This window comes from Mus musculus, chromosome X (genome assembly GCF_000001635.26).
Source record: "Mus musculus strain C57BL/6J chromosome X, GRCm38.p6 C57BL/6J".
Lineage (NCBI taxonomy): Eukaryota > Metazoa > Chordata > Mammalia > Rodentia > Muridae > Mus > Mus musculus.
Window position 1 is genome coordinate 160,731,495 of NC_000086.7, and position 27,861 is coordinate 160,759,355.

Consider the following 27,861-nt stretch of genomic DNA (forward strand, 5'->3'; position numbering starts at 1 on the left):
AATAGGGAGAAAGGAGTTTACGGGGGTAGGAAGGTGGTAAGAGAGAGTGAAGGTGGGAGTAATCAAATGAGTGTATGAAATTGTTTAAAAAGGAGGGGGGGTGGAGTGGGGGCTGGCAAGATGGCACACTGGGTAAAGGCACTTTCCACCTGATGGCCTAAGTTCAATCCCTGGGACCCACACAATGGGAGAAAAAACAACTAATTGCACAATATTTCATTCTGACTTCCACCCACATGTTATAACAGGTGTCACACATTTATGCAAAATAATTAAATGCAATAAAAATTTTTAAGAGAACTTGTGAAAGAAGAAATTTCATTAATTTATAAAAATAAGACTTTGGGGCCATCCTAAAATACATAGGAAGAGCTTGTCTCACAAACAACACAACACACACACATTAAAAACACTGGGAACTTAAAAACCACAAAAGTTTAGTTCATTTCTGTTACACTGTGGTCTTGCTGCTCACAACTTTCCTCATGAACACCCCTCGGATCTCAGGAACCTGTACCATGCATTCAAACAGAATACATTTGATAAATGCTGAAAAAATAAGAAGGTAATATTTCTAAGCCAGGGTTCCTTAAAATTTAATTACTAAAAAATCATTATTGTTGCATCATTTTATACACAGACATGTGCTTTTCTGATAATATAAAAGCCTTTTATTAAAGTAGAAGTGGGAAGTGCTTATCTATCCTTTGTTAAAGTGTATTTTCAAATCACGATGAAAAGAAATGGTAATTGTTCTAGAATTATTTGGTTGTCAGAAGCAGTAATTGACTGTTAGAATTTTGTGCTATTATTTATTAAATTATTTTAAACCCATTATTCTCTCTCCATTAATGGACAAAGGGGAAAAGGAAGGGAGGAAGAATACAGAAACAAAGAGTTCTGTTTAGTGGTCACCAAAACACGAGCTGGTTAAAGATTGGAACCACTGTCTCAAGCTACCCAGCCTAGACCTTGAAGCAGAGAGGGAAGCAATTGGTGAGCCATGGCCATGTGCATTTGAGGCCACCTCTGACTGCAAAGCTGATCAAGGTGATTTAGAGACTTCCCACTCCTTAGGAAACCCTAAGCGTCTAGCCCCACCCTCTGTCAGCATTAGCAGAACACTTAGTGCACTAATGAAGTCTGAAGAACAGATTCCTATAGGGGCTCTGAGCTTCAAGGGGGGGGAGGATTTCTCGGGGCTTCTCAAAGCCCCACAATGCGCTGGTTAAGGGGACACAGGTACACACTTAGGAAGGCATCCTAAATCATGAAATTTTCTCTAGAAGCATACAAAGGATAGCTTTAAACAGCAAACATGAATCAGTGAATCATCAGGCACTCATGGGCCATATACTAGAAGGTTTGTCCTATGTATTTTGGGGAGGTCTGGAGGGCGGGGATGCTTGAGAGTGTTCATTTTCACCCTCACCACTCTAATGGCAAAGCTGATAATATGTGGGAAGAACAAAAGATGGCCCCTAAAGTCAACTTCACCTCCAGCTCTGCGAGCTTTGCAAGTGCCAGCCCAGCCTCCTCTTTGTTCTTAACGCTTCCTTCCCATTATCCTTATTGCAAAGTGTATCTCCATTTATCGCCCACACACACTTTGGCTCAGCCACCCTGACTGTCAGTCCACTTCTGACAATGGTTTTGATTTCAGCTATACAGCTCCCTGTGTCAGGTTAGCTTTTCCTAAAGGTGCTGGCTTTGCTCAAAATTGCTACTCAAGCTCTGGCCCTACAGAAGTGAAATCTGGAACCCAAAGTCAGTCTCCTGTGGTCAAATCCCTCCTTGCCACCACAATGGGAATCTGGCAGGATGATATAATTCATTCTCCATAAAATATGTAGACACTCGCCAGGAAGAAAGAGGAATGGACACTTACCAAGCTCTCATTTTCCTGCATTTTTATTGGCACTTAACTGAAACAGAGTTTCCCTAGCCTGCTTTCTGTGGCCTAAATATACATAAGAGAGATAGATGGGGTAGAGAAATCCCTGGCTGACTGCACTAGATATGTCCTTTCCCAAACTCTCTCCTACCTACAGTAGAATATGACACCATTTGCCTGTGTCCAGGGTCTTAAATGGGCAAAGAGAGAGGCATAGAAGGCTAATGTGGTGATTCCTCTTGAGTCCACCAAATGAAAAGATAGAAAAAAATACGGAAACTCTATAAGCTACTGGAAAGTTCCAGAAAGTATGTGTTGATACATCTAAAATTATTAACCAGGAAGCAGCTTGGACTGGCACAAGGATTTCCAAAGAATCATAAATGACTGTATCATTTATGATTCTAGAGCTACAGGTGGGACAAATATCTCCCGATCAGAGAAGTTCAGGAGAGGTAGGGTTGAACAGGTCCCTTACTATAGAACTTGTCAACAATAATAAGTATTGTGAAGCTCTAAGCAGATCAGTGTTTTTCCAAAACTGCCTAGCAAGGGACTCTTTTGAGGCAAAGCGTCTCATAAACAATTGCTGCTCCTAAGTGCTTAATGCTGGCCCACTGGAGCCTTGGTTTTGAAGTCAGACAAACTAGAATTTGAATTTGGTTTGTCTTTAATTCTTCTATATGTAAAAAGGGGGGATGATGACACATACCTAATGGGCTTGTACTTAGTACTTAGTGAAGACCTTTCCAAAAACAAAACCAGCTTAAATAAAGACCAGCCCTTCTTAAAGAGCATAAACTTAGGAGGGACTGAACATGGCAGGTACCCACTGTGTTTACTCAACTCACTTCCTTCAAAAGATTTTCTTTGGGGTCTCTCTGAGGCTAAACCCTCATGGGTATCTAGAGAATCTGGGATTACTAAAGATTCACAAAGAAATGGGCTCCCTAGTCCCTACCAGGGCACTTTGATTGGAAAGGATGCTGACAGTAATGATAATCGCTAATATCACTACTGTTTATTAAGGGATTCACTCACCCAGTAGGCACATATTATATTTATAGTATTCTGGGGAATTTTTAGAGCAGATCTTCAAGATAGTATCATAATCACTCCATTTTATGAAGAAAATAAATTTCACTAAATATCATATTTCTTGGCACAGGTTACTAGTGGCAAAACTAAAACCACTTGTGAACCATTTAAGAATGATAGCTGGACCTGGTGGTCCATGCCTATGTTCCTGGCACTTGGGAGGTGGAGGCAGGAGGATCAGGAGTATGAAAACATCCTCAGTTACACAGTGAGTTTAAAGCCAGCCTGGGATATATTAACCATGGCAAATAGGTGGGCAGGGAGCATGGGGAATGGTGGGTGGCAGGCAGGGAGCAGAGATAGGCCTCAACTGGGCACGGTGGTTCACGTTGTAATCCCTGTATTCCAGAGGATCACTTTAAATTCCAGGCCAGCCTGAGTTATAGAGCCAGGCTGTGTCTGGAAAACAAAAGAAGGAAAGTGCCTACCCACTAAAAGCCTAACTAGGTCTTTTAGGGTCTGGTCTATCATTCTATATAGGAATCAAGTCAATAAAGAAAATTCTTCATCACTTCAAGTCTTGCACACACAGAGAAAGGTGGTGTTCTTCTAAGATTATATGAGGCCAAAGGAGAGAGAGAGAAAATTCTACATAGAAAATTACATACAGCAACGTGGCCAACACTCCATGAGGTACCTGCCTTGAGGAGTTTCTCAAAGTACTACTGTTTTCATTTCTTAGCCCTCACCCGAGGAAACTATAGAGTTCTTTCCAAATATCAAATTCATTGGGAATAGGCTACAATTCTTTAGAGTAAAAAGTTATCTGCACAGTTTCTTAAAATACTGCCACCTGCTTTACAAACACCAAGTCTGAAGAAAAAAAAAAAGTCATTCTAAGAAGTAAAATATAGTTTAGGAAGTACATATTCTCTCTTGCCATATGAGGCATGTTTATCACATATGATTTTGCTGACCCATAATGTCTAAGTACAAACAAAAACATTACCTGTGTCTCCTGCTTGGCCAGTGCAGAGATTTTCCTCGTTCCAGGTGTTTTGGGAGAAACAAAGATGAGAAAAGTCTTGCGTATGGAAGAATTCAGAGGTCTGAAAAGAAAGCAGTAGTTTCAGCACTCCCCTAACACATACCCACACAAAACAGCATTTCACATCTTTGAAAGCAAAGTTCTTGCTTAAATAAAGACACACACACACATACACAGAGAGAGAGAGAGAGAGAGACAGAGAGAGAGAGACAGAGAGAGAGATGCACAATAGCTAGAACGGTGCCAAGCTACTGTGCCTTTCAATATGGAAGGCACACTGGATACAAACATCCTAGAGAAGCGGATGGAGCCTCTAAGGCGTGGCTGTCTGCTACAGCGCTGCTGAACCCGGCTTGGATATAAAGGAATGTGTTCAAGTAATGGACTGCAATCTCAGTGGTCACATGACTGCTTCCAAAGGGACTATACTCCATCCAGGCAGGACCAGACTGCTGCTTGCAAAGGCAAGCCACATCAGCATGAAATAGGAAAGAGAAACTCAGTAAATAAGGGCAGAAAAAGCATCCTTTGGGTCAAATGAAGGTGAGTTTTAGAAAGCAATGGCATGATTTGTGTATAATTAGGAGAAAGAAGTAGGAAAATATTCCTGAAGACTGAAAAGACATCTGTTTAAAGTAAATGCATTTGCACACTGTTAAAAACTATTCTTTTAAAAATATTTTATTAGTTATTTTGTTTATTTACATTTCAAATGTTAGCCTCCTTCCCATTTTTCTATCCAAAAACCCCCATCCCACCCTCTCCCCCTGCCTCCAAGAGGGTGCTCCCCCACCCACACACCCACTCCTGTTAAAAACTATTTTGTGTGACTAATATTGTTTCAGCAGTTTGATTAACTCCTTGAGGGAGAGCCTACCTATGAAAGAAACTCAGCTTCCTCAATATCAAAAAGTAACCAAAGTTAATCCATGGTTCTGCTGAGTTTTAGAAGGAAGAGGAAGGGCATGCGTGTGAAAATTCAAAGCAATGATATCATTAGCTGATGCCAATAGCAGCAGCTCATCTACCTTCTGGAACAATCCTAGGCCCATATTCCCAGAGACGCCACTCCCAGAGACAACATGCTGGCTATTAGCTACTCGCCAGCAATTTTTCTCTCAAACCCTCACTAGGTGGTTACATCCATGTGTTTTCACTTCCTTAACTGTCTTTAGGCTTTGGCGACAAGATTGACAGGACTCTAACCATAACCATATCATAACCCTACCCAAACTGCTCTTTAGTCCAATATCCTTCTACAATTGAGAACCACAGGAGATCTAACAAAATAGCGACTAGTTGGCTATTTAATCTAATGGAGTCACTTTAAAAATAACGGGGAAGGCAGTTTGAAGTTTCTGTATTTTATTAGCATATTTAATATTTACCAGAGAGTTTCATTATGAGGCACTATATCCATACAGGTTTTCCTGGCAGGAACACTATGGCTAGGATCTGATGAGGCTGCCACACACATTGTAAATGATAGCATAATTACCCAGGCTCCCCCCAAAATTGTGGACCATGTAGCTACATGACTAGCTTTCCAGCCAAGTGCCTGTTCGATCCGCAGTGATTAAATGATGGCTATGTCTAGATGCAGTTGTTCAAATGTCACCTCCTCTGTGTGAAGCCTTTTCTGAATCACCAAAGGGGAATTAGTCATCCTAACTCCTGGCTGGCAAAGCCATGGGCGTGTCCAATCACAGAGCTTCCCAAAGTGTGCTCTAATTTGTCCTTTTACAAATTAGACCCCAAAGAGAAAGGACTCATGCTAGTCCTCTTGGCATCCCTAGCCTTGGATACATAAGAGGTACTCAATAATTATTTGTTTAATCACGGGAAAAAAAAGTAAAGAAGGAAAAGAACTCAGATAGTTATTTTAACAGCCAGCCTCTGGACCATGAATTGCATTGGTTATATACCCTTAATATAATTAAAAAAAATAGGATGACTTCCAAGGTAGAGTAACAGAACAGAAGCTGCATCCATGTAACAAGTGAATAAGCAGAGTCAGGATGGCCAAGAATAGATGCAAGAAATTGCAAAGGGGTCAATTAGGGTAGCTGAAGAATGTGGAGAAACAGAAAGTGGAGATGAGTAACTACCACATGGCTCCCAGAGTAACTTTTCAAGGGTGGGGCACAGAAACCTCAGATAAAGGCAGTTTACCTTCTCAAGTGGTACTGCAAATTGCTCCTTCATGGACATATACGTATATGTGTATAACACACATATATGTAACAAAATAATCAAAGAAAAAGAGATAATGAATTTGAGAGGAACTGGGGAGGCAGAATGAGAAAGGTTAGAGGGAGGAAATAGAAGGAAGAAATGTATGTAATTATATTTAAATTGAAAAGAATAAGAGAGAGTAGGTTACTAGCCAGGCCTCGTGGCACAAACCTATATTCCCAGCAACTTTTGTAGGCTGAAGTAAGAGGATCACAAGGTCAAAGTCTGTCTGGTCTACAGAGTGAGCTGAAGGCTAACCTAGGCAACTTACTGACTAAGTTGTATCACCAGCCTGTCTCAAGATGGCTGGTGATATAACTCAAGGGTAGAGCATTTCCTTGGTATTCATTGGTATCTAGATCTAATCTCAATAATGTGAGGGGGAAAAAAAAAGAAATTTCTAGGCTTTTCACTAGTACTACTTCCAAAGAAAGCTGAATAAAATATCCAAATCAACACATGCATAAATATCAACACAGAAATACAGTAAGAAAAAGTATGCAGCCTAACACCTCCAAAAACTCATTATTGAATGCAAAGATACTGAGATAGTTGACATACTGAACAAAACGTTAAAAAATCTGTTTTAAGTAATCAATGATGCTCAGTGTGGTGGCACACACCTTTAACCTCAGAGCTTTGACAGCAGAGGCAGGCAGATCTCTATGAGTTCGAGGCCACCCTGGTCTAAATAATGAATTTTAGGACAAAGTTACAGGGAAAGGCTGTTAGAAAAAAAATTGTTTCAAAGATGAAACAAATGACTAGATGAGGTAATGAAGTCAATTCAAGACATGGATGAGTAAGTCAGCAAATGTGGTGGTTTGTATTAAAATGACCCCCATAGACTCCTAAGTTTGGGAAGAAAGATATATGGCTTTGTTGAAGGAGATATGTCCCTGAGATTGGGCTTTGAGATTTCAAAGGACTGGCTCAATTTCCAGTATCCTCTTTCTGCTTCCTTTCTATGAATCAAGGTTTGAGTTCGCATCTGTTTCTGCTGTCCTTCTTCTGGTTTGCCATGATGAACTATATATTTCTGAAATTGTAAGCCTGACTAAATGTTTTCTTTTATATGTTTTCTTAGTTGTGGTGTTTTATCATGTTAATAACAAATTAACAAAGATACCAAGAAAAAGAATCTAGAAGCAACTAAAAGAAAAAGAGAAAGAAACAGCAATGAAAAATTCAGCAAGGAAAAAAGAATGAAAATAGATAATAATGAAAACTTAAAACTCAAACAAAATTATAATAGGAAGCATCACCATCAAAAACATATTAGAGATATGGCAGACAGTGGCAGAGAAATGTTACATTAATACTTTGATAAAGAAAAACAAAATGTCTACAACAGTAAAGAACTCTGGGGCATGAGAAAGAAGCCAGACCTAAGAATTCATGAAGCATGAAGTAGAAGAAGAAACAGATCAAAGGACTAGATAATCTTCAATGGAATCATCATATAAAATGTTCTAATTCTATGGCTATCAAGCACAGGAGACATAGAGAACCCTAACTGAGTTTCTATTGTGATAAAAACACTATGAGCAAAGCAACTTGGAGAGCATGGGATATATTTCCACTTACAGTTTGTTTGACATTACAGTCTATCACAGAAGGAAGTCGGGTCAGGAATTCAAGGAAGGAACCTGGAGGCAGTGGTAGATACAGAGGCCATGGAGGGGTGCAGCTTATTTGCTAGCTCCTTATAGTTTATTTATTCTGCTTTCTTTTTTTTAATTAGGTATTTTCCTCGTTTACATTTTCAATGCTATCCCAAAGGTCCCCCATACCCACCCCCCCAATCCCCTACCCACCCACTCCCCCTTTTTGGCCCTGGTGTTCCCCTGTACTGGGGCATATAAAGTTTGCAAGTCCAATGGGCCTCTCTTTGCAGTGATGGCCAACTAGGCCATCTTTTGATACATATGCAGCTAAAGACAAGAGCTCCCGGGTACTGGTTAGTTCATATTATTGTTCCACCTATAGGGTTGCAGTTCCCTTTAGCTCCTTGGGTAATTTCTCTAGCTCCTCCATTCTTATACAGCTCAGTATCACCTTCTGAGGGGTGGTGCCATCCACAGTGGGCTGGCCTATCCCACATCAATCATTAGTCTAGAAAATACCCACCACAGACTTGCTTACAAACCAATCCTATGGAGGCATTTGTCAATTAAGATTCCTTCTCCAACAAACACACTATCTATAACATATTATTGTCATGCCAAAATAACACAACAAAAAATGTTAAAAGCCATAAAAGAAAAGCATAAACTCATAAATGCAAACCTATCAGAAAAAAATCTGGTCTTTTATCACAAAACCCCAAATCCAGAAAGCATGGAATGATATCTTTCAAGATCTGAAAGTAAATCACTAGTAACAATTAGTCCAGCAAGCAATGGTATCATTTTAACTTGATAGTGAACTGGGCTTGGTGGTACACATCCATTATCCTAGCATTTGGGAGGCAGAGATAGGCAAATATCTGTGGGTTTGAGGTCAGACTGTTCTACATAATGAGTTCTAGGCTAAATAGCGAGAACTTGTCTCAAAAAAAAATTGATAGTCTCCAATTAGTCGCTGATGGGGATACTGGATATGTGCAAGGATAAAATTAGATTTTTACCTTACACTATGCAAAAATAAACTCAAAATGGGTTAAAGTCTTAAATGAAAGACCTGTGTCCATAAAATTCCTAAGAAGAAAATCTGAAGAACTTCTTGGAATAACAACAAAGGTTTCAAGCTTTAATTTTGACAGAGATTTCAATACCAAAAGCAACTCAAACATGCAAATAGAATAAAAAGCTGGATATGGTGAGATATGCCTGTAATCTTAGTACTTGAAAACTGAAGGCCTCCTTAGAACTCAGGAATTCTAAGGTCATTCTTGTATGCATAGTGAGTGAGTACCTGGGCAAGCCTGGACTACATAAGAGTTTTAAAAGACATACATACATACAGACAGCTAGTTTACTCAATTATACTGAAGGAAGGAGACAAATGGTAAATAAAATATAGTATTTGGTGGAGCATACACATAAGTAGATGAGAAATGGTATTAAATTACAAATGAAAATCTTCTTCCTTTGTTGTTCTATAAACACCAGGTACCTCTAATAGTGCTGGACACAAAAGCAATATTACATCAATAAATAATGAAAGTTATATGGTAAGATAGAGTCTCTAATAGGACAAATACAGGGTACTATGTGGCACAAAGAGCCCCCAGAGGGGGAAGTGAGAAGACTTTCTGACAGAAGTGACATGACCTAGCTTCTGGACAGAACTGAGAATACGTGGGGATAAGATTGGTTGTTCTCATAAACATGTGCATTCTACAGCATATAGCAAGGATGTGCAATGTGGATGTGGAATCAAAACCAGAATGAACTGCATTGTTAATGATAATAGACAAAGATTTCCTGTCCATCTCTTCAGGAGAAACTGACTCATCTGTCTCCCCCTTCTCACTACCCCACTCCTCTACTGGTTTTGCCTTCATCATACAAATACACTTCTTAGTCAGGCATGGTGGCACACATACAAAACATCAATCCCAAAATTTGGGAGGCAGAGGCAGGCAGATCTCTCTGAATTCACAGCCAGCCTGGTCTACCTAGAGAGTTCCATGACAGCTAGAGCTACACAGTGAGACTACTCCTGTCAAAAATAAACCACACACACACACACACACACACACACAGACTTCTTGTTCTAAAATGTTAGTCTCAGGCTATGCTACTGAGGAACCCCAAACTAGGATATTTGTTTAGTCAGATGGTAGCAACAAACTGCAAAAGGACAGAAGAGAATGGAAATGTTGGCTACCAATACAGGCAAGAGGCACTGTAGGAAAAGCTCTCCTATTTCACACACTTCTTGGAACTGGTCACAGCTCTCATTTCTGCCAAGACAAAGTACTCCTAATATCTGCTATTATGAATCATGACATAGCCCAAGGAATATACTAGAATCTAGGCACAGCAGCAAGGTTGAATAGACTGAGAAATATCAACATTCACATATCTGCTTGGCTAGGGATGTTTAAAGAGTCTATCCTGTCATGGTCCCTGGTGCCTTCAAGTTCAATAGCACCAAAGAGATTAAAACACAAGACCGGCTTCCCAACCATAGTAACTAGTAGCTATCCTTCTGATGGTGGGGCCACAGTAGCTTGCAATCCCACCCAAACAATTATTCTCACTCCTTGTAGTCTTCTAAATTGGGGTGCCTGGTACCCAACAAATGCACAGAGATACTGTTAATAGAAAACAAAGTATAAAACATATCTTTATTTTCTTTGATCACTAAGTTTTCTACTTTCACATACATTAACCATGTATACAATATGTGACTTTAGTAGTCTCAGCTGTGAATAAACATATGTCTACATCACATGTCCATCCTCAAAAACTGTTTACTCCAACAGGGTTAAATATGATAACAGGTATAAAAAATAAAAATAACTTTGATTTAAAGGTCCTGCTCTCTTTTAAAGAGACTAATGGGATACCAAGTAGTATATTGTATATAATACATTGTAATTAAATAAATAAAAAGACTCATGTATATCTCCAAGGATGAATTCTAGGTGTTGAAAAAAAATCACAGCAAGAAAGAGAAAAGGGAAGTCAGATTTAACTAGTCACATTATATTATATATAATATATTCTATTTCAATAAATAAAAAGGCTCAAGCTTATTTCCAAGGATGAATTCTTGGTATTGGAAAAGCTCACAGTGAGAAAAAGATGTCAGATTTGACTAGCCACATGAAGTCATTAAAATAGCTCTGACAAGTAAAGCCCTCACCCCGAGACCATAACCATTCATTTTACATTCCTGATCCACTGAGCTATACACATCCCCATTAGGTAAGGGCCCCTGGCACCAATAACTCAGCCCACACTACTCAGACAACACAGTGTCCAGTGCCAACAGGTAAATCCCCACCGCCCCGATCCAAACCAAACTTTCCCTACCTGCCCAGTTCCTGGTGCTGATTTATAAAGGAGTCCTTAACCCTGAGCAAATTGTTCACACCTCTGCGGTTACCTAGTTCCTAACGCTGACAATTAATAGTCCCAAGACCACCAGCCCCAGCCCCATATTCCCATTCAACCAAATAATTCCAAATGCACAAATTTTAGTCCAAAACCAGAAACAACATGAGAACATGTCCAAGAAAACATGTCTCCTCCAAAAATTAGTAACACCATAATATGGACCCAAATGAGAAGGACTTCAAAGAACTTCCAATGAAAGAATTCAAAAGAATGTGTATAACTTTGTTCAAACAACTCAAAGAAGATAGAAGCAAAGAGATGAATAAAATAAGGAAGTCAAATTTCTCATACCTAGAGAAAGATGTCAATCTACATATGAGAGGCCTAGAGAATAATCAAATGTATAGGACCAGAAAAGACATTCATATGTGCCTTACTTATTTTTCTATTGCTTTAAAGAGACACCATGACCAAGGCAACTCATACAAGTGTTCAATGGGGCTTATAGTTCCAGAGGGTGAGTCCATGACCATCATGGTGGGAAACATGGCAGAAAGCAGAGAGGCATGCTTCTGGAGTTGAAGCTGAGAGCTTATATCCTTATCAGCAAGGAGGGAGGGAGGGAGGGAGGAAGGGAGACAGGCAGAGTCAAACAGAGACAGAGAGACAGAGCTAAGGAGGAATGCCTTGGGTTTTTGAAAACTCAAAGCACAGTAACATACTCCCTCCAGCAAGGCCACACTCTCAACCATTTCCCCCTCCAACAAGGCCACACTCTCAACCATTTCCCCCTCCAACAAGGCCACACTCTTAACCCTTCCCCCCTCCAACAAGGCCACACTCTTAACCCTCCCCCACCCTCCAACAAGGCCACACTCTTAGCCCTTCCCAAACAGTTCCACCAACTGGTGATCAAATATGCAAATATATGAGCCACATCATGATATATTTTAAAACTTGTTTGATTTAGGCCCTCATGACAGCGCCCTCAAAATGGCAGTGATAATGACCCTATTTAGGTGGTAGTCAAGATTTACACAGGATAAAGAATGAATATTGAAATTTGTACTAACAGTTAAGTCATTTATTAAGTCAGGCTCATCATACTAACATGTGATTATTAACAAAAATGTTTAAAGACCAAAAGACCTGAAAAGATGTATTCCAAGTTTTGAAAGACAGCTGTCAACCCAGACTATTATAACCAACAAAACTAGCCATTAAAATTGAAGGAGAAATAAAAATCAATAATAAAAACAGATTAATGGAATTTATGGCCACTAAGGCAACCCTACAGAAGATAATTGAAGGAATACTTTAGTGTGAAGAGGAGAAACACACCCAAGGTGTCACAGGCAAAAAGAGTCAATGCAAACAACATAAAATCAACAAAATGATGAGAATCCACACTTATCATTCAACAGTAACTCTGAATGATAACGATCTCAATTACTCAATAAAAAGTCATAGACTAGCAGGTTGTATCAGAAAACCATAACTAGGTACCACATGAAACTACCAAACTCCTTGGAAAAGAAATAGCAGCTTTAATAAAACAAAAAACAACAAACTCCTGGGCCACCCTAGTAGAGCACAGGCCCAGCTAGAAAAGCTTGTTGCATTATACAAGGACAAATTGTGTGTGTGTGTGTGTGTGTGTGTGTGTGTGTGTGTGTGTGTGTGTATGTGTGTGTGTTTGGGGGGGGGGGGGAATTTTCAGATGTTAGAACAGCCAGGTAGGTTAGCATGGGGAATCTTTCCAAAGGAGATGGTCAATAATGGCCAGAAGCATTTGGGTGTAACTGTTGTAGGCAAGAGTGCTCAATCAGCCAATAAGGTTTTCCCAAAAAAATGCATCAGGTTTCTTTTCTCAGCAAAGCCAAGTCTCCTAGCAGGGTCAGGCCCCGATGGAACCTGGAAAACCACCTAAATATGGCCATTATCACTGTAATTTGGGGGGCCCTGTCATGAGGGCCTAAGACAATCAAATGAACGAGATCTATTTATGTTGCCTCCAAAACACACACTTTACCATCAATGACCAATACCATCTTAAGATAGGAAAAGGATGTAAATTCAAACAGATCCTGAATTACTGAATCTTGCCAATAACCACGCGCTCTTGAAAGTGAGTCCTTCCTCAATCAAGCCTCCGTATGACTGTGGTTTATCCAACTCCTTGATTGAAATAGCTCATCCAGATCCTGAAGTGGTGGACCAGATAAGCGGTGCCTGGGTCCTAATTCACAGAAACAGTACAACACAAATGTGTGCTATTTTTGGTCACTGCCTTTGCTAGATTTCTACTGCTGTGATACCATGACCAAAAGCAAATTGGGAAGGAAATGATTTCTTCCAGTTTATAGATTATAGTCCATCACCAGGAAAAGCTAAGGCAGGAACTCAAGCAGGAACCTCGAGGCAGAACTGAAGCAGAGGTCATGGAAAGGTGCTGCTCACTGTCTTGTTCCCCATGGCTTGTTATGCCTGCTTTTTTTTATATACTCCAGGACCATCTGTCCTGGAGGGGACCCATCCATAGTGGGCTGAGCCCTACCACATCAACCACCCATCAAGAGGATGTTCCCACAGACTTGCCTACAAGCCAATATAATGGTGAAAATATGACATAAATCTCATTTGTCCCATTTTAGGATCAGGCCTGATTTCAAAAGGAAAGTCACCAGTACCAGGAACTAGGCCATAAGTCATCAGTTCCAAGAACAGACTATAAATCCCAGGAAGTAGGCCATAAGTCACCTGCTCCAGGAATAAATCATACATTCCAGGAACAGGGCCGTAACCCACCCCCTCCCAAAGAACAGCTTGGAGATAACCACAAGAATGGGGAAATACCTTATCTAAAAGGATGGGCCATCTGTGCTGGGCAGCCCTATCTCATCCTGTGGTTAAACATTCCTGATATAGGAATGTAGACCACTGACAACCTAGCAAATCCAATCAGAAGCCCACCCATGTGACCTCCCAAGCACCCACCAAACTGTAGATTACCTAACCTACTCCCTAATATAGAAGAACTAATATAGTAGCCAATGAAAAATCTACTAATGTAATCAGTTTGGCCCCTGACAATTACATTAGAGATTACCTATGCTTCTAGAAAATTCCCTTAGCTCTGCATAAAAAGGGGATTCTGCAGGCTCCTCCATCATCACCATTTTAATGAACGGTTGACCCCCAAATGCTGCTTGTTTCTGTAGAATAAATGGTCTTTGTTTCTGCATTCTATTTGAGTCTGGGATCTTCCTTCAGTCATTTTTGAGACCCTTACATTGGAGGTATTTTCTCAATTAAGATTCCCTCTTCCAAGATGTGTCTATGTGTCAAGTTGATAAAAGCCAACCAACAATGTCACCAAAATGTTAACCTGTTGCATAAAAATACTGTAAAGTCAGGGAAATGCAAAAAAAAAAAACAACCCTGAGATTCCACATCACACTAGTCAGAATGGCTAAGATCAAAAATTCAGGTGACAGCAGATGCTGGTGAGGATGTGGAGAAAGAGGAACACTCCTCCATTGTTGGTGGGATTGCAAGCTTGTACAACCACTCTGGAAATCAGTCTGGCGGTTCCTCAGAAAATTGGACATAGTACTACCAGAGGATCCCACAATACCTCTCCTGAGCATATATCCAGAAGATGTTCCAACCGGTAAGAAGAACACATGCTCCACTATGTTCATAGCAGCCTTATTTATAATAGCCAGAAGCTGGAAAGAACCCAGATATCCCTCAACAGTGGAATGGATGCAGAAGATGCGGTACATTTACACAATGGAGTACTACTCAGCTATTAAAAAGAATGAATTTATGAAATTCCTAGGCAAATGGATGGACCTGGAGGGCATCATCCTGAGCGAGGTAACCCAATCACAAAGGAACTCACACAATATGTACTCACTGATAAGTGGATATTAGCCCAGAAACTTAGGATACCCAAGATATAAGATACAATTTGCTTAACGCATGAAACTCAAGAAGAACAAAGACCAAAGTGTGGACACTTTGCCCCTTCTTAGAATTGGGAACAAAACACCCATGGAAGGAGTTACAGAGACAAAGTTTGGAGCTGTGACAAAAGGATGGACCATCTAGAGACTGCCATATCCAGGGATCCATCCCATAATCAGCTTCCAAATGCTGACACCATTGCACACACTAGCAAGATTTTGCTGAAAGGACCCAGATAGAGATCTCTCTTGTGAGACTATGCTGGGGCCTAGCAAACACAGAAGTGGATGCTCACAGTCAGCTATTGGATGGATCACAGGGCCCCCAATGGAGGAGCTAGAGAAAGTACCCAAGGAGCTAAAGGGGTCTGCAACCCTATAGGTGGAACAACAATATGAACTAACCAGTACCCCCCTGGAGCTCGTGTCTCTAGCTGCATATGAATCAGAAAATGGCCTAGTCGGCCATCAGTGGAAAGAGAGGCCCATTAGTCGTGCAAACTTTATCTGCCTCAGTACAGGGGAATGACAGGGCCAAGAAGTGGGAGTGGGTGGGTGGGGGAATGGGTGGGTGAGCGTGTGGGGGCCTTTTGGGATAGCATTGGAAATGTAAATGAAATAAATACCCAATAAAAAATTACTTAAAAAATACTGTAAAGATTCCTCTGGAAATTAAATAGATTGGATTCAAGGCATCAGAGCTTCAAATTTAAATACCAATGAGATATACTATTCATATACTACTATGGTGGTGTTTTTTTTAATGTCAACAATACCCAGAAATGGCTAGAATGGTGAATAACTAGAACTTTAGTACCTTGCTGGTAGGAATGCAAAATGGTATACTCACTCTGAAAAGACCTGGTTAGTGTCCTGGTTAGCTCTCCTATTGCTGTGATAAGCAATTTGACCAAAAGCAACCTGAGAGGCAGAGGGTTTATCTAGCATACATGTCAGGATCACAGTAGGAAGCCAAGGTAGAAACTAAACCAAAGCAGGAACTTAGAGGTAGGAACTGAAACAGAGACCACAAAACAAACAAACAAACCCCCAAACCCATAACTTGCTCAGCCACTTTCTTATAGTATTATAAAGTTGAACATATACCTACCAACCGTATGACAATTATACTCCAGAGCAGTTCCCATAAAGAAAAAAAAATTTTTTTTTGTTTTTTTGAGACAGGGTTTCTCTGTGTAGCCCTGGCTGTCCTGGAACTCACTCTGTAGACCAGGCTGGCCTCGAACTCAGAAATCCATCTGCCTGTGCCTCCCAAGTGCTGGGATTAAAGGCGTGTGCCACCACACCCGGCAAGGAATAAAATTACTTACACAAAAACCTCTATACAGGTTCAGATAGCAGATTCTGAAAACAACCAAAGTAAGGCAGACAGAGTACCACACAACTGTAATTTAAGTAATTAGAGGGTGTGGACAGAAAGATCAAGAGTTTAAGCCTAACCTCAACTACATAATGATTTTTTAATGAGCCAGAAAGACAGCTCCATGGTTTAGAGCACTGGCTGTTCTTCAAGAGAACCTGGGTTTAATTCCTAGTACCTACACAGTGATCCACAACTGTCTATATAACTCCAGCTCCAGGGAATTCTACGTTGTCTTCTGACCTCCAAGGGCACCAGGCATTATTTATGAGCTGCACATACATATATGCAGGTGAATAGTCATACACATAAAACAAAATAAATAAATCTTTAAAAACTTCAAAGCAAAACAAGAACAAAGAGGAAAACACACAAAAGGTGCAGCCCATCATCTTTTTCTCATTTAGCAGATACTTGCTGAGTCTGTTCCAGCTATGAAACAGTGAAGCAATGATGAATCACATTTATGGTGCTCTCCCATACATATTCACAGTAGGACATGGGCAGGCACACAATTTTTTAAAATGAGGTGTAAGCCTAGAGATATGTCCACATACTACTGTAGTCAGAAAGATATTAGCTATGCCTGGGGAAACTTGGAAATGTGTCATGGAGCATAAAAGGTAGGAAAGGCATCCCAAGGGTTATGAAGGCATTTAAATATGTAAGTAATGCTTCCTGGGATTGAGGAGTAAAAAGTGTATAGAACAGAGGGTGGGGACAGTAACCTGGCAGGTAGGTTAGTGATAACTGTGAGCATTCTTATAAATCACAGCAAAAAAAACCCTGGACTTTAACCTACTGGTCAGGAAAGGTAATTTTAAGATGCTTAATGAGACTGGAGTAGATAACAGCCTGGGTAGAAACTACAGACCCTGCAGAGTTTTTATCTAAATAAGGCAGACACCACTTGCCAACAATTCTGTCTCAGGCTACCATCCAGGGATTCGGGCCCAGTATTGCCTAATGCAATTTTTCAAGGGCAGCTAAGCATACTTCTATATGCATGATCTTCTATTTTTAAATGCCCACATGAGTACATTTATTTCAGCACAATCAGGATGCCATAGATTACAGAGCACATCACTATTTTATATACTAGTAAGAAGGAAAACTATCAGCAATCAATTATGTCATAAATTATGACACTATAAATGTAAAGACATTCACAAATCAGAGATACTAATATGTGAAAAAATATGCATCTTAGAATCAAATTTTCATTTTCTCAAAATCCTGAATAGAATGTTTGGATTCATTTTGAACCTGACAGATTGCACTCTGTTTAAGTCAAGGGAATCCTGAAGGTAATCTGATTAAATTCAAGCTTCAGGACAGTCGCTTTGGGGGTCAGCTGGTGATGAACCGGGAGAAAGCTGGCAGCAGGAAGACCAATGAGGAAGCTCCTGTGATAATCCAGGAGATAAATGATAAAGGCTGAATTTAAAGCCACAGCTGTGGGCATGAAGAAGATGGCAGGGTCAAATGTAACAAGACCTACAAGTGTACAAGTAGGGATGGGAAGTAAGGAAGACAGAAATATCATGGAAGATTCCAAGCTTCCTAGTTTGGAATATGCAGATTCATTATTTGTCTAATAGTACTAGGTGTCTACCATGTGCTGGGTGCTGGGAGTATAAAGGTGGATGAGCAAACATGGTCCTTCCTGCCTTACAGTCTAAGAGACAATACCACTGTCATAGGGTGTTAGGATGCAGAATCATAAGCAAAAGGAGATAGGCATATTTATCACGGAGAAAACTGGGTACCAATGAGAGTTTACTGTTCCAATGTCCCGTATGCTGTCGAAGCCTAGGTTTCAAGCCCAGGGAATAAACCGTATCTGATTAAGGAGCTCATGGATTCCGAATAACAGCTGAAATACTTTGGGAAAATAAGATTACCAGGAAGAGCATGGATGGAGAAGGAGGATTTAATAGAGCAAAAACAGAGCACTGGAGAACTAAGACGGGGAGTGGGGGAGGGGCGGGGATACAGGCAGGGAGGCTAACACAGAACAATGTGCACAGTAAGAAGCTGAGGCAGCGGTGGGGTATATGTCAACCAAACGAGGTTCTTAGTACTGTGTGAGTCACACCTACCTTTATCTACAATTCAGCACCGAAGTCAGTACTTGGCAACATACAATTCTGATTTTCAGAGTCCATGGGTTATTTTGCCTGAACTCCAAATAGGCTTATCAGAACTGCTTCTTATTTAAAGAGCTATGATATTTTAAGTATCGCTACAATCTGTTCCTTTATCCTGTAAGTGCTTACATTTTCTGCATATTTCAGTTTGACATCTAGAATATGAGGCAATGGCAACTCTCTATTTCTTCTCATTTTCCTTCTGGAGGAGCCAAAATCTGCCATTCCAAGACAGAAGTGAAACAAAGCTGATATGGGAATACGTGTCCCAGTCATGTGAAGGCACAAGGGCAGAAGTGACTTAAGCATAGATGCCCAAGTAGCACTACAAGGCCCTCATGACATTCTTGAACTTGTGCTACGTGAGGCTACTCTGCTCCTTCAGACTCCTGTAGGAAAGACCTCAGACATCTCCAATTCGGAAGAGTGAAGAAACAGGCCTAGAGCTGGTGAGATTGGTAAAGGCCTATGCTGCCAAACCTGATGACCTGAGTTTAATTCCCAAGATCCACATGGTAAAAAGAGGAGCCAACTCCCACAAGTTGTCCTCTGACTTCCACTCATGGTGCTATGGCAGGCACATGTAGTGCGCGCGTGCGTGCATGCACACGCGCACACACACACACATACACACAATTTAAAATATTACAAAAGAAGCAGACCTAGAGAAGTTACACAGCCTGCCCAAGATCAGTCTTGTAACTTAGTAGTTAGTTGATACTTTTCCCATCCCATCAAGATAACACAATTTCTACCCTGTACACAGACATTAAAGCATCTACCTAAAACAGGAAGTTCACAGGAGTTAGGCCAATTTAACCAAAGAGAGGAAGCTGATCAAAAACTCCGATGGTCCCTTGCCTAGTCAGTGCTTACTCAGTGCTTCTGTCCACCAAGGGCTCTTACCGTTTGTTCCCTCCAGGTTTTATGTTCCACCCAGGCTCAAGGAAGCAAGATTCTTAGATCTTCATTTCACTGGTGGCTGAATCATTCATCCTGACCTGTAGGCTAAGGGCACAATCCATCTTCAAGTTTACAGGTCTTACTGGGGCTTTCCCAGCCTTGTCTGGAATCTTTCAATGCAAAAATTCTAGAATGACTCTTGAATAGGTTGCCTTGGCAACCCCACAATGTAGGATAGAAATATGACAGTCTCTGCCAATGAAACGTGAGCGATGTAACCCAGATGAGAGAACTACTTCTGGCTTGTGGAAAGGTTCTTTAAGCTTTCTTTGGTCATCATTACCTTCCTGACAAACGTGTGTGTGTGTGTGTGTGTGTGTGTGTGTGTGTGTGTGTATGTGTATGTGTGTATGTGTGTGTATGTGTGTGTCTGTGTCTGTGTGTGCGTGCATATGCGTGTAAGCAGACACATACACATGTGCATGAACATGGAAGAATAAAGAACAGTTTGTTTCTTAGGAAAATGTCAAAACTATTAGTTAGAACACCCCCTGAGGAAGAGCAATAGCTCTGTTTTTAAATCCTTTCTACCCCTTCAGATGACTAAGAATTTATTACAAGGCCTTTGAGAAAGTTTTTAAAGCATTTTCTTTTACAGTACTTATTCTTATCTTAGTTTCATTCAACAAGTATTAAATAATTAAAATTTAAATTTGAAAAAAATGTAAATTGAGGTAGGGACTGAGGAGCAGCCTGGGATAGGAACCTTCCAGTTTCCATCTGCACCCAGAGCTGACCCTGTGCCACAGCTCTCCATACCCAAATTCTGCCTAGAGAGAGCTGGTCTCCCAGGAGTCCTGACACACAGGCTTACAGGAAGGACAAGCCACATTCAGACACAGCAAGACCAGCTAACACCACAGATAACCAGATGGCAAGGGCAAGAATACAAGCAACAGAAACCAAGGCTACTTGGCATCATCAGAACCCAGTTCTCCCACCACAGCAAGCCCCGGATACCCCAACACCCCGGAAAAGTAAGACTGTGATTTAAAATCAAATCTCATGATGATGATAGAGGACTTTAAGAAGGACATAAAGACATATAGGAGAACATGGTTAAACAGGTAGAAAACCATTAAAGAAGAAACACAAAAATCCCTTAAAGAAGGGCAGGAAAACACCACCAAACGGGTGAAGGAATTGAGCAAAACCATCTAGGATCTAAAAGCAGAAATGGAAACAATAAAGAAATCACAAAGGGAGACAACCGTGGAGATAGAAAACATAGGAAAGAGATCAGGACCTTGAACCCTGAGCAGGTGCATCTCTCATTTGAGGTCTTTCAAAGAAGAGTGTTTTTTTTTTATTTGATTTTTTTATTTTTATTAGGTATTATCCTCATTTACATTTCCAATGCTATACCAAAAGTCCCCCATACGCTCCCCCCAACTCCCCTACCCACCCACTCCCACTTTTTGGCCCTGGCATTCCCCTGTACTGGGGTATATAAAGTTTGCAAGTCCAATGGGACTCTCTTTCCAGTGATGGCCAACTAGGCCATCTTTTGATACATATGCAGCTAGAGACACAAGCTCCGGGGGATACTGGTTAGTTCATAATGTTGTTGCACCTATAGGGTTGCAGATCCCTTTAGCTCCTTGGGTACTTTCTCTAGCTCCTCCATTGGGAGCCCTGTGATCCATCCAATAGCTGACTGTGAGCATCCACTTCTGTGTTTGCTAGGCCCCAGCATAGTCTCACAAGAGAGAGCTATATCAGGGTCCTTTCAGCAAAATCTTGCTAGTGTGTGCAATAGTGTCAGCATTTGGAAGCTGATTATGGGATGGATCCCAGGAGAGTGTTTTTTTAAACCTGGCTGAGTTGTTTGTTTGTTTGTTTGTTCGTTCGTTTGTTTGTTTTCTAGCATGGGGGATTGGACCTAGGGTTTCATGCATGCTAGGTCACTCTAGCACCACCACCACCACCAGCAGCACTACCACCACCACCTCCAGCACCAGCAGCAGCAGCACCACTACCACCACCAGCCAGCAGCCAGCAGCAGCACCAGTACCACTGCAGCCAGTGCTTGTTTACAGTCTCCCCTCCCCACTGGATCTGTGTTTTTCAGAGTATTGAACACATGCTCCACTATGTTCATAGCAGCTTTATTTGTAATAGCCAGGAGTTGGAAACAACCTAGATGTCAACTGAAGAATGGATACAGAAAATGTAGTACATCTATACAACGGAATAGTATTCCGGTATTTAAAACAAAGACATCATGAATTTTGCAGGCAAATGGATGGAACTTGAGAATATCATCCTGAGTAAGGTAACCCAGTCCCAAAAGGACATGTGCGGTACATGCTCACTTATAAGTGAATATCAGTCATAAAACAAGGCTAACCATACTACATTCTCCAGATCCAAAGAAGCTAAACAAGAAGGAAGGCACATGTGAAGATGCTTGAATCTCACTTAGAAGGGGAATAAAATAGTCCTAAGAGTCAGATGGAGAGAGGGAACTGGGAAGGAGGGGATGGGGAGGGAAATGGAGGAGTTCGGGATCAGATATAGGGAGGGACAGGAGGGAGGGCAAGATGGCCATGAAAATGAATGGAAAACTGTAACTGATAGGGGTGGGGAGGTGGGGGGGGGCATCTCCAGGACAAGAAAGAGACCTGGGATAAGGGAGGCATCCGAGATTCAATGGAGGTGACCTTAGCTGTGACTCACAGCATTGGGGATAATGAACCTGAAGGGCAACCTCCTGTAGCCAGGCAGGAGTAATAGGGACACCAGCTCACTCACAAAACTTTCAACCCAAAATTTATCTAGAAATGCAGGGACAGGGGAGAGAGCAGAGACTGAAGGAATAGCCAACCAATAACTGGCCCAACTTGAGACCCATCCCATGGGTAAGTACCAATTTCTGACACTATTGATGATACTCTATTATGCTTACAGACAGGAGTCTGCAATGGCTGCCCTTCTGAGAGGCTCCACCCAGCAGCTGACTGGATACAGAGATGCAGAGACCCACAGCCAAACATTGGTTGGAGCTTGGGGACTCTTATGGAAGAGCTGGGGGGAAATTGAGGGAACTCCACAGGAATACCAACAAAGTTAACTAACCTGGACCTTTAGGGGCTCCCAGAGACTAAACCACCAACCAAAGAGTATATGCTCTGGCTGCACTGAGCACCCACACACACATATGTAGCAGATGTGCAGCTCAGTTTCCACGGTCTCCACATGGGTCCCAAACCACTAGAGCACAGGCTATCCCTAAAGCTGTAGCCTGTCTGTTCCCCTAACTCAGCTATCTTGTCTGGCCTCAATGGGAGAAGCCTAGCCCTATAGAGAATTGATGTGCCAGGGTGGAAGATACCCAAGGAAAGCCTCCATTCTCTCAGAGAAGGGGATAGAGGATGGGGGAGGGACTGTGAGAGGGAAAGACTGGGAATGGGGACAGAAATCATGATGTAAAGTGAATAAATTATTTTTTAAATGGGGAAAAAAAAGAAAAAGATTGTCCCAGTGAGGTAGGCAGTCATTCCTATTCAGTGAAAGGCCCAATTTACAAAATGGTTTTAAGGAATATAAAGTAATATAAAGTAATCTGATGTCATTAACTGCTAGAAAGTTCCTTTTGCTTAATGACTCTTTCCTTTTACAGGTCAAGAGAGGCCATTTGTAACTAGCACTTTCATTTTTGGAATGAAGCTCTGATTTTATAGCATGTGAGCTAAAAAAAAAGACCTTTTAAGTTGTTTTGTTTAATATAGGGTCTTTCTATGTAGGTCTGGATATCCTGAAATTCACTCTGTGGCCTGGGCTAGCTGAGATTCATTACAGTCCTCCTGCTTCAGTCTTTTTGGGTACTGGAATTACAATGTGAGCCACAATGCTTGGCTCCCTCTAAATCATTCCACTACTTAGGGGAATAGGCATATGCTACAGCATGAGGTCAGAGGCTTCGCTCCTTCTACAGTGTGCTTGCCTGGGATCAAACTCAGGTGATCAGCTTTGTAGGATGGCACCCTGACCCACTGAGCCATCTCTTGGGCCCTTGGGCCCTTGACCTTCCACCTTCCTTTGAAATCCTTGTTGCTCACTACAGAACACAGCTGCTGCTGCTACACCATGTTCCTACTAGTGTGGGCAATAAGAAAAGAACACTATGCAATCCAGTTGGTGAGAGCGTCAAGAGTTTTCTTCATTGTCTTTTTTTTCTAACAAGATTGTGAAGTTAATATAGGGCCTAATACTATAGTTGGTTTGTGGGTTTTTTTTTTAAGCTAAAAATTAAGCTCTTAGCACATAGACAAATAAGAACATTACAAAAGAGAACCAAGATTAAGCTCTTACAAGTTCAAAAAGCTATCAGTTATGCAACCTATATAATCCCCTTTGACCCTGCCTCAGCTTCCCCATTTTAAAAATGAGCACTGGCCATCCATGCAGAGGACCTGGGTTCTAGTCCCAGCAACCACATGGCAATTCAGGACCACCTGGAACTCCAATTCCAAAGGATCCATTGCCCTCTTTTGGCCTCTCAGGGCACTGTATGCACATGGCACACAGACATCATGTAGGCAAAAACTCCCATATGCACAAAATAAAAACATTTTTAAATGAAGATAATATTTAAAGAGAAAAACTTTCGGTGGAAATTTATTGCAGGTTACAAAGTGATACATATGTCTGAGATGTGAAGGACAAAGAGAAGCTGGATATTTCTTGGCTTTATACCACAAAGGATTAAAAACAAAACCCCTCATTGTTCAACTTTTGCTATTTCATTATTTGAAGTCATAGACTTCCTCTAATCTAATACTTGTAAAATTATATAAGGGCTACATGATTTATAGTATTCAATAAATACTTACAACTATTGTTATAAGGCCAGTAATATTCCTTTGACCTTCTTGCAATAGAACTCCTATTTTCCTTTTTGAAGTCTACCTTCCCCAGATTCTCAGATGTGTGTTTTTGCATGAGATTAATACCACTCCACACCAACTGGGTTCTGATTGACTTAAGCCAATTAATATAATCCACTTCCCAAGTAGTGGTGATTGTTCAGGGATGGGCATATCTCTCAGACCAGAGTCTGTACATTCTCTTCTGCTAGAGGATGAGGGAACATGAGTAAATCTCAGGGTTCCCAGAAAGAGAATGGGGAGAGTCAGCATACCTCCCAAGTGTGGTGCCTGAGCAATGATGATAAGTCTGCTGAGAGGCTGAACTTGATACACGAGGAAGGAAGACCAGAAGAAGATCAGAAAAATGGAGCAGGATCACAGATTTCTGTATCAACATTGTATCTTTGGAATTTCAAATTGAATTTGTTTGAAACTTCCTTCACAAAGTCAGTTTGGATGGGATGCCCTGTCCTATCTTCGTATTTTTATGGGGGGGGGTTCCTACCCCACTCTTTTCTATTTAGCTCCCAAATAAAAGAGACAAACACTTGGTATTTTATTTATAAGCTGCTGGCATTGTCCTGAGTAGGTTCTAAGCTGAACTGTTCTAAGCCAACAATGAAATTAACCAGATACATGCCCCATCACTTGCCAACTAAGTCTTGCTCAGCTCCATATGTATCACCACAGCAAGCTTCTCTTGGTCTTGGTCTATCCTGCCTCATGGTGACCTCCTTCTTCCACCTCCTCTGTCCTCCTTGTGGTCTCTACTTCAGACCTCCAACTTGATCTCCGCTCCCGCCTTCCTCTCTCTCCTGCCCAGTCACAGGCTCTAAGCCTTTTGGTAAGCAATCAGGGACTATCGGGGAGCATTCTTTCCAGAACACTGGCTAATACTGTACCTCAAGATCAGACTGTAGTCTGGACAGGGGTACAGAACTCAGCTTCTGAATATACAGTGCACAAGACTTAGACCAACAGCATCACTTGCAGCTACAGAAATCACATTAGTTGCTATATATGGTCCTGTGTGTGTATATGTGGACACAGGGCCAAAGTCAAACACTGGGTGTCTTCCTCCTTATGATTTTTCTAAAACATCTTCGTGTGTGTGTGTGTGTGTGTGTGTGTGTGTGTGTGTGTGCGTGCATGTGGTGAGTACATGGGGGGCTTCCATGTGTCATGGTGCATGTGTAGAGATTAGAGAAGAACAACTATGTTGTTCTCCTTCTACCTTTATATGGCTCCCAGGGGTCAAACTCAATTTGTCAGGCTCACATGGCACGTATTTTTACTAGTTGACCTATGTCACCATCCCTTCACCTTATCTTTTGAGACAGTGTCTCTCTACCTCCCTAGCACTGAGATTACAAGTGCCAACGACTACACCAAACTTTTTACATAGGTCCTAGGAATCCAAACTCAGCCCCTACTCCATGCCTGCTTAGCAAATACTTTATCAACTGAGCCATCTCCTTCTCCCCCAAATAAATTTTTAAATGTATGAGTTACTTACCTAGAAGGAAACTTCCTTAACTCGGATCTAGCACATCCATTTAGTGAAACCTACAGTTGAACATGATACAGATAAATCCATGTCTAGATCACCCTTTCCAGAAGAAAAGTAAAAATCAGCAATAAAATTTACAATCAAGTTGCAAATGTATATATTAATTCACATTTCTCTTAAAAAAGACAGAGTCAACCAGTTGAAAGTATGCTCTTGGTTTTCCTAAACATGTCCAGGACAATTCCACTCAGAATAGATATGTGTCTGGGTTTTAGAATGAACATTGGACCCAGAGGCAGCTACTGAAAACTAATGACTAATAGTAAAATAATATTCACAGACAGTTGCCATGGCAGCCAGCTCATTTTGCACAAAATAGAACCCATTGCATTTTAGCAGGAGTTAGCAGAGGAAAGCTGCTACCCTGAAGACAGTCTTTAACGGAGTTGATTTGGGGGTTTGTTGTTGTTGTTGTTGTTGTTTTTCTTTTTCTTTGCTTTTAATCTATTCACGATCTTAGTTTTGTTGTTGTACATAGCCTTCAGACTATACTCTAATTGTATTTTTAATCCCAAATATTTTAAATCATTAATAAAAATATACATATGATTTAGGTTTTAGAACACCTACCTGTACCACTTTTGAAATCTTTCCATTGGGATATGGAGAACAGCTTAGCCGCAGGTTTGACTGTGTGCACAGTTGAATTCATATAGACACCTGAACAGAAAACTTTCAAGAAGTAGAGGGACAAGCACATTTCACTGGTTGCTTTCAGCTGGTGCCCTTTAAGGCATGCACTATGGAAGTAGAGAGTAGCCACTTTTTCTTGTGTCTACTTACATGGTCCCAGGGGAGTGACCTTAGGAGTTAAGGGTAGCTCAAGACAAGTGAGAAAGGAGGTGACAAAGTATTTTGGGCTAATCTATTTCTAGAATGGCTGTTTGTATAAAATATCATCTCATTGAATGTGACTGTAGATTTTGAACATTATAGCTAGGTAGTCTCTAGAGGAATATGACACAGAGTACTTCCTCACTATTAAGACAGGCTCTTGCCTATCAATCACTCTGTCTCCTGTTCCTGTTCCTGTCCCTGTCCCATCAAACTTATCTTTGCATTTCCTCTTTGAGATAAAGGATACATGTTCCTACTTATTTTAAAAATCAATTATTATCCTAATTTAGGAAACCCATACAAGCCATTATCTTACATTAACATCTTAGAACAAATTAGTTCTTTGGATTAACTGTTCTTCAAACTTCTTCAGATGGACTATGCCTTAGGCTTAAAAACACAGCAAAACAAAGAAACAGACCACCAAAAAACCCTCCCATGCCATCCAACATGATGATCCAAGACATATAGCACATAGAAGCTGGGACACAAAACAATCAATCTGTCAGCAACTGTTAAGCAAATTAAAAACACTGGCAATGTGATATAGAAAACAGCTACCAGTGGGCAATATGGGAACTGTCAGTCAGTAGGGTTTGTATTTTCCCTCATCTAACTGACACTCCCACCAAACAGTGAAATTTCAAATGATCAGATTTTATGTTTCGCCATATAACAAAAAATAAAATCTGCGATGAGGAAATGTAGCTACTTTCCTTTTTTTTTCCCAATCAAACCATATACATGTCCATACATGATCACAATACCTCATCTACTGCAAGCAAGACACATACATTCTGGACAGAATAAGAATGGCCACTTGTAGTAGGATAATGCTTTAGTTCACAGCAGTTCTCAAATACAGCAAGGTCAATGTGCAGAACTAATGTG

The 27,861-nt window shown here is 40.9% G+C and overlaps 1 protein-coding gene across 4 annotated transcripts in view; it reads right to left on the reverse strand.

Annotated features, from left to right (window-relative positions):
• Positions 1-19,796, reverse strand: part of Ppef1 (protein phosphatase with EF hand calcium-binding domain 1) — a 128,872-nt gene extending 109,076 nt beyond the window's left edge. For 3 of the 4 annotated variants that reach the window (XM_030251335.1, XM_017318481.1, XM_017318480.1), the window contains exons 1-2: positions 19,636-19,796; positions 3,942-4,041 (exon numbers count right to left, since the gene is read on the reverse strand). The gene's annotated coding sequence lies outside the window, so the exon portion shown is untranslated. Of the gene's footprint in view, positions 1-3,941; positions 4,042-4,269; positions 4,415-19,635 lie in introns of those variants that run through there. The other variant, XM_011247818.1, reaches the window with a different exon arrangement.
• Positions 19,797-27,861: the final 8,065 nt, after the last annotated feature.